General features: G+C 33.8%; 1 protein-coding gene across 2 annotated transcripts in view; it reads left to right on the forward strand.

The window, feature by feature from the left end:
* The first annotated feature begins 4,765 nt into the window (after positions 1–4,765).
* The window catches only part of LOC144959124 (neuronal acetylcholine receptor subunit alpha-3-like), a 56,709-nt gene continuing 53,974 nt past the window's right edge, over positions 4,766–7,500 (forward strand). For both annotated transcript variants that reach the window (XR_013642566.1, XM_078891570.1), the window contains exon 1: positions 4,766–5,075. The gene's annotated coding sequence lies outside the window, so the exon portion shown is untranslated. The remainder of the gene's footprint in view (positions 5,076–7,500) is intronic.

Consider the following 7,500-nt stretch of genomic DNA (forward strand, 5'->3'; position numbering starts at 1 on the left):
CTTATAAAACAATATTAAAGAGCTATCTGATGTCCACTCCGTTCTTTCTCCCTTCAAAGCAATAGGATTCAATATTGAACCAGTTACTAAGTTACAGTGCTTCGTTACGAGGGAAGTGACGTCACGACTGTTGAACCCTATTATATCGATTACAATACCCTACTAAACGTCGCCGTTTTCTGACACCCATAATTAATCATGAATCCAAACGATCGTGCCAACCTACAGACATGACGACTATAAACAGACAACAATTAAATAGACACACAGAGACAATTCAGATCAGCCCAGCGATCAAAGTAGAAATAGTAGAGGAACAAATCCAAGAAACACAATCACTGTTAATAACCTGAATTGTCGTAGTTTATTTAGCGTAAATAAAACGTTTAAACTGGAACAACTAGTACAAACCCACCGTCCCAGTGTTCTAATTGCAACGGAAACACTGAAGCAAAGATATCGACAACAAATCCATATTTAATGACAACTACCTTGACCCATCACCTTATCGAAAGGACCGTGCACTAGGCGAAGGGGGAGTATTAATATCGATGGAATGTACTATAACATCAGTCGAGAGAAATGCAGACACTAATTGCGGAATTATCTGGACAAAAATGTCACTGTCTAGAGGAGAAATTCTCTTTGGTGACTTTTATAGACAACGGTCCAGCGGAATAATTGCAATGGAACAACAATACGAATCAGTGTCAAAAATCAAAATTGGGAAAACTCCGCCACATAATATAGTGCCTGCTGGAGACTTCAACCTCCCTGATGTCAACTGGGAAAACCAAAACGTCAAACCAAATCCACAATTTGGCAAACAAATATATGAAAAGATGCTCCAAATCGTCCATGACCCAAACAGTGTTGGAACCAACTTGTGGGGAAAGCACACTTGACATCATCCTCAGCACACATCATGACGTCATCCAAAAAGTACAAGTTCTTCCAGGAATGAGTGATCATGAGATTGTCAAATTTGAAATGAAAGCTAAACTACAATTCAGACAAAAACGGCCTTTGTACGGCAACCACGAAACACCCAATAATATCAGGCAAATTGATGCTATGCGTTTAGGAAAATTACTCACAGCATCCTCTAGCCTGATATAACTTACCAATATGCAAAACTCTGTGCAACATTAAACGTTTATAGTCTGATTGATATAATTTAGTGAGAACTAATCATTAAAATGCTGTCTAAAAACAATAACGAAGAGCTGAGTGATATCATTTTCGTTCCTTCTATTGGGTGCCTACAGCAGAATGTTTACAAATTTCAGGATTCACCGTGGCCACGTGAAGTTACCAAAAATAACTCAACCTGGAGAGGTGTATGGATTAGTTTGTCCAAAAAAAAACAAGGTATCGAAAGTCAACAACCCTTCCTTTGGAAGTCTTACGGCACCCACACGGCAAGCACGAGTCTCTCTCTCCCTCTCTCTCTCTCTCTCTCTCTCTCTCACACACACACACACACACACACACACACACACACACACACACACCTGGGTGGGATAAGCTGGTATTAGTGGTCAATGGTCAGATTTACAATTACGTTGATCGTTTGTTTATCAATTATTACGACTTGATTTTATGCATTCCCGATACACAAACAAACAAACAAACAAACAAACAAACAAACAAACAAACAAACAAACAAACAAACAAACAAACAAACAAACAAACAAACAAACAAACAAACAAACAAACAAACAAACAAACAAACAAACAAACAAACAAACAAACAAACAAACAAACAAACAGACGCGCTTCCTCGTTCTTTCGAGTAAACCAGATATTGCATAATTTTTTGACGTTCTTCCTCCCCCCCCCTCTCCTCCCTCTCTCTCTCTCTCTCTCTCTCTCTCTCTCTCTCTCTCTCTCTCTCTCTCTCTCTCTCTCTCTCTCTCTCTCTCTCTCTGTCTCTCTCTTTCTTTCTTTCTTTATTTAATGCTGTATAACGTTTTTAATGTTTTGTCAAATCAGTTGAAACTTTTCACACTTTTTATTTAACATGTTGGGCGTGGCTTGACGAAATCAATGAGCAAAAACATGAATACTTTTAAAGGGGATAAAGATCTGAGGTGCCAGACAAAGCAAGAAAGAAGAATACAAGGAAAAAAAACCATCAAAAAAATCAGTCTATCAATTGTAATGGTAGCCCATCTGACCGGTAATCAGAAGGTCTGAGGTTCGATCCCCGGTCGAGGTCGACTGATTTTTTGGAATGGTTTTTTTTTCTTGTATTTTTCTTCCTTGCTTTGTCTGGTACCTTTCTTCAAACACACTTGTTCAGTTCTTTATCGTACACCGGTGCCTGCTCCTTCATTTCTTAAGGGAGATAATTTTTAATACACTCACGTGGGATAATTCAAGTTTGCCTGGTACCTCGTGTGTCATGCAGCCTTCAATAGATAGTATGCGCTTGGCTAAGAAGCTCACAACATTGCCATCCGGAACCAACACTCAAAACTATGTGTGACCATGAACTTTAATAGTCTGGTTCATACAGATTAGTGAAAAGACACATAACAAAGACCTGAGTGACGTCATCTTCGTTCCATCTATACAGAACGGCACCACGGATCAGATCATGAGCTTTGTCATCGTTCTTTGTGATGTTCCATGTCATTCCTCTAGCAATGCTTATCTTTCTATTTTCTATCCAGGTCATCCCAAAGATGTTCGATTGGATTAAGACCAGGAGATCTTGATGGCCAGTTCAAAACCTCAATATTGTGAATTTTGAAGAATTTCCTGTGAAATTCTCGCCATGTGGGACTTAGCAATGTCATGCTAAAATGTTGCCTCATGCTCGGAGATGTATAGAAAAACCCGGGGAACAAGAATTTTATTACAATATCTCTTTGCATTGGAAGTGCAGCCGTTTGGTCGTCAGCAGAAATTCCTCCCCGTAAAATTGCACTTGTAAAATCCACTTGTCTATTTTCTCGGTTGTCGCCCTTGGCCTGTCACTTCATGGACGGGTTTTTACTGACCCAGTGTCATTAAAACGATGGACTTACATTTGAATAGGGTTTTTCACACACACCAACATTTCTGGAAACAACAGATACTTCAATCCCAGGATTGATCACACCAATCGCGCAATCACCCCTGAATCATCCAACTCTACCACGATGACTAATAAAGCAACAATAAAAGTTTTCGTTAAAATTTCAAAATCAAAACTGCATTTGGGTCGTGTACTCACGAAGTGTGTTTTGTGTTAAAAACAACACACGAGATGAGCACGGTTTGATTTTATAAGTCAAAACACGATTTTATCGACTTTACCACGTGGTATAACTAAGTGAGTTGTTTTCATTCTTTATTTCAATAGTTTAGTGGCTGAATAATTGTGTGAAAAACTCATGGAAACTATGTATAGCATGCGCTTGGCTAAGAAACTCACAACATTGCCATTGGGAAGTACAACGGACCAACACACAAAATTCTGTGTAACCTTGGACTTTTATAGTCTGGATAATACAGTTAAGTGAGAATTACTCATAAACATGGATGGCAAAAAGCAATAACAAAGACCTGAGTGACGTCAACTTCGTTCTATCTATACATCCTGCTACTGAAATCGTTCAGTCCTCCGAATTATTATTATTATTATTATTATTATATTATTATTATTATTATTATTATTATTATTATTATATTATTATTATTATTATTATTATTATTATTATTTATTATTATTATTATTATTATTATTATTATTATTATTATTATTATTATTATTATTATTATTATTATTATTATTAGTTATTGATTATATTATTATTATTATTTATTATTATTATTATTATTATTATTATTATTATTATTATTATTATTATTATTATTATTATTATTATTATTATTATTATTATTATTATTATTATTATTCATTATTATTATTATATTTATTATTATTATTATTTATTATTATTATTATTATTATTATTATTATTATTATTATTATTGTTATTATTATTATTATTATATATTATTATTATTATTATTATTATTATTATTATTATTATTATTATTATTATTATTATTATTATTATCATTATTATTATTATTGTTATTATTATTATTATTATTATTATTATTATTATTATTATTATTATTATTATTATTATTATTATTATTATTGTTATTGATTATCATTATTATTATTATTATTATTATTATTATTATTATTATTATTATTATTATTATTTTTATTATTATTATTATTATCATTATCGTTCTTCTTCTTTCTTCTTCTTCTCTTCTCTTCTTCTTCTTCTTCTTCTTCTTCTTCTTCTTCTTCTTCTTCTTCTTCTTCTTCTTCTTCTTCTTCTTCTTCTTCTTCTTCTTCTTCTTCTTCTTCTTCTTCTTCGTACTATATTATTATTATTATTATTATTATTATTATATTATTATTATTATTATTATTATTATTATTATTATTATTATTATTATTATTATTATTATTATTATTATTATTATTGTTATTATTATTATTATTATTATTATTATTATTATTATTATTATTATTATTATTATTATTATTATTATTATTATTATTATTATTATTAGATCACATCACCCCCCCCCCCCCCCCACCCCTTCACAGATCACCCTTCTATATAATTTAGTTTGGCAACCCCTCCTATAGTTTGCGTCGTAACGCCAACGTACAGATCCTCGCCGCCGCCGCTAGTAAAATTTTTCGCTTCATTGCCTTTTTCACCTGTGGAGAAATAAACACGAATTAAAGAAAGAAGGACAGGGAACTGCGAAATAAGAATTACCTCCCTTCTTGCAGGAGGGGATTAATTTGAATAGCTGGTGGTGCCATATCAGATGGTTTGATACGATAAAAGTGGAATCGCATTGGTACAACTGCCATAACGCTGCGTATTGCTGTGCCGTAAACAAGGGAAGGAAAACTTTCACACAGTTGTATTCTGATTGTCATTTATTTGTTATAACGAAAACTTTGACTTAATTGAGAAAAAAGAACAAATTATTTGGACTAATTGTCAATTTTGAATTTATTGACAAGAGGCAATTTTTCTTGGGTAAGTTACATCAAATTTGTTCAAAATAAAGTCAGATTTTAAAATGTATTTTTCTATAATATTTGTAACACATCCTCTGAAATTTTATTATCGACGTGTACATATATGCAGGTCTTGCATCCGGACGCAATAATGGGCCTAGTTTTAACATTGTTGTTGTGGACAATGTTTTGCATAATTTTTTTTTAGATTTCCATTACAACAATGAGCCCTTAATAATTTAGGTTATCAGACCTGCAAATACGTACACGTCGGGCATTGCCTATGTAGGAGTGAACCAGAGACCAAAAAAGAGATTTTAAAATTGACATGATAAGAACGTAAATGTTGCTACTCCAAGCTCGAAGAAATAAATAATAATGTGAAATTGAATGTAAGCTTCAATTTAATTACAAAAACAGATCAAATGAACGTTTCGGGTTTCCCCTTTATCAACAAAACAGGATTAATGAAACACCACAGATGAATGAGATAATGTTGTTCAAACACCACTACCACATTATCTCATTCATCTGTAGTGTTTCATTCATCCTGTTTTGTTGATAAAGGGGAAATCCAAAACGTTCATTTGATCGGTTTTTGTAATTAAATTGAAGCTTACATTCAATTTCACATTATTATTTATTTCGTGATAAGAATTTGAAATTTTACTCCTTTTTTTTCAATTCAATATTTGTTCAATATTAAATGTCAATATATAAAACATTGTACTCACATTCTTCAATAAAACAGGAACACTCTGTACTCACGTGTCGTGCTGTCTACTTTAAATTTAATCTCAAGTTCCACCCGTAATTTTTGTTTATAGAAAGTATCCGCTTGGCTTAGAAACTCACAACATTGCCATCCGGAAATATAATGGACGAACACAAAAAAAAAAAAATATGTGTAACCTTGAACGTTTATAGTCTTGTTAATAAAGTTTAGTGAGAATTACTCGTAAACGTGGATGGCAAAAAACAATAACATAGACTGAGTGGCGTCAATTTTGTTCTATCTTTAAAAGTTCAAGTTTATATATATATATGTTTTAGTGTTGGTAGATAGAGTTATATTGGACTGGCGGATAGCATGAACTTTACTACTAACCACACTGCATTAATATCTAGTCTGATTGGTAAAATTTAGTGAGAACTACTCACAAAAATGGCTGGCTAAAAACGAATACCTCACATTTCTGTTTCTTTTAAACAAACGGTCACTTTTTGTCATTTGATTGACCCCGAACATAAAACAGGTTCGAGTCGATGGGTGACATATTCTTCTACATAGGTGACCAACCCTGACAGAACGGTCTGTCGTGGTGAACTAGTTTCTGACAAGTTTGTATTTTCAAGTTAACTTTTGAAATTTGATGAAAAATGAAGATGAGTAAGTTTTTGTTTCTCTTTTGTGTTTTATATGAGGGAGGAGGATCGACTTTCAGAACCTGTCGCGTCACGTGTCACGTGTCACGTGTTCAGCATTCAACAACAGCATCTTGAGCTTTTATAAAGCGCAATATCCACTAAACGTGCTCAAAGTGCTTTACAAAAGGTTCGTGGCCAACACAACACGTAAAATGTAGAACGATACATGACGGACGCCTGTTTGGCGATATTACAATTTTTTTTCAACATAGACAACAGTGTTAACGGCCAAGTACTCATTTTACACCTGCGTACGGTGAGAGAATGTGAGTAAAAACCTTTTCCAAGGACTCAGAAGAAAAAATATGTCGACTTCACCCGGGACCAACGTGTGTTTATCTGCAGGTCTGATAACTCAAAGTTATATAGTTTCATTGTTGTAATGGAAATACTCTCAAACCAACGTGTACTCATTTACAGGTCTGATAACCCATATCGTCATTTTCTCATTGTTGTCTTAGAAACACTCTCAAACCATCCGGACATATTTCGTCCATTACAACAATGTGAAATCAGCCCACAATGGCGTTTCTCTATGTGGGAAAATCTTCAATTTTACGGCTATGTGGTCAAATGGTATGACACTCGCTTTCTGATCGGAAGGTCCTGAGTTCGAGCCTCGCTCTGCGCATAGATGAGACCTTGGAAAAGGCTCTTTACTCACATTCTCTCACCTTACTCAGGTGTAAAATGAATACCTGGCAGTTTTCAATGTTGTCTATGTCGAAAATTTGTAATATCGCCTAACAGGTGTCATGTTACGTGTTGCTGTTGGTCAGGGACCCCTTGTAAAGCGCTCTGAGCACGTTTGGTGGATATTGCGCTAGACGTCGATAAAAAAGCTCACGTTTTTTGGGGGGTTGTTTGTTTTTTTTTACAACTATTATTTCAAATTAAAATGGATCCATGTTCAACCCGACATGACATGATACCGATTTGACATGACGGTACGCATATGGCATTTAACAACTAAATGTACTTTTTCGGCTATGTGGTCTTGTGGTATGACGTGTAGT

This window comes from Berghia stephanieae, chromosome 13 (genome assembly GCF_034508935.2).
Source record: "Berghia stephanieae isolate SIO BIC M18660-M18661 chromosome 13, UCSD_Bste_1.3, whole genome shotgun sequence".
In the NCBI taxonomy this organism is placed as follows: domain Eukaryota; kingdom Metazoa; phylum Mollusca; class Gastropoda; order Nudibranchia; family Aeolidiidae; genus Berghia; species Berghia stephanieae.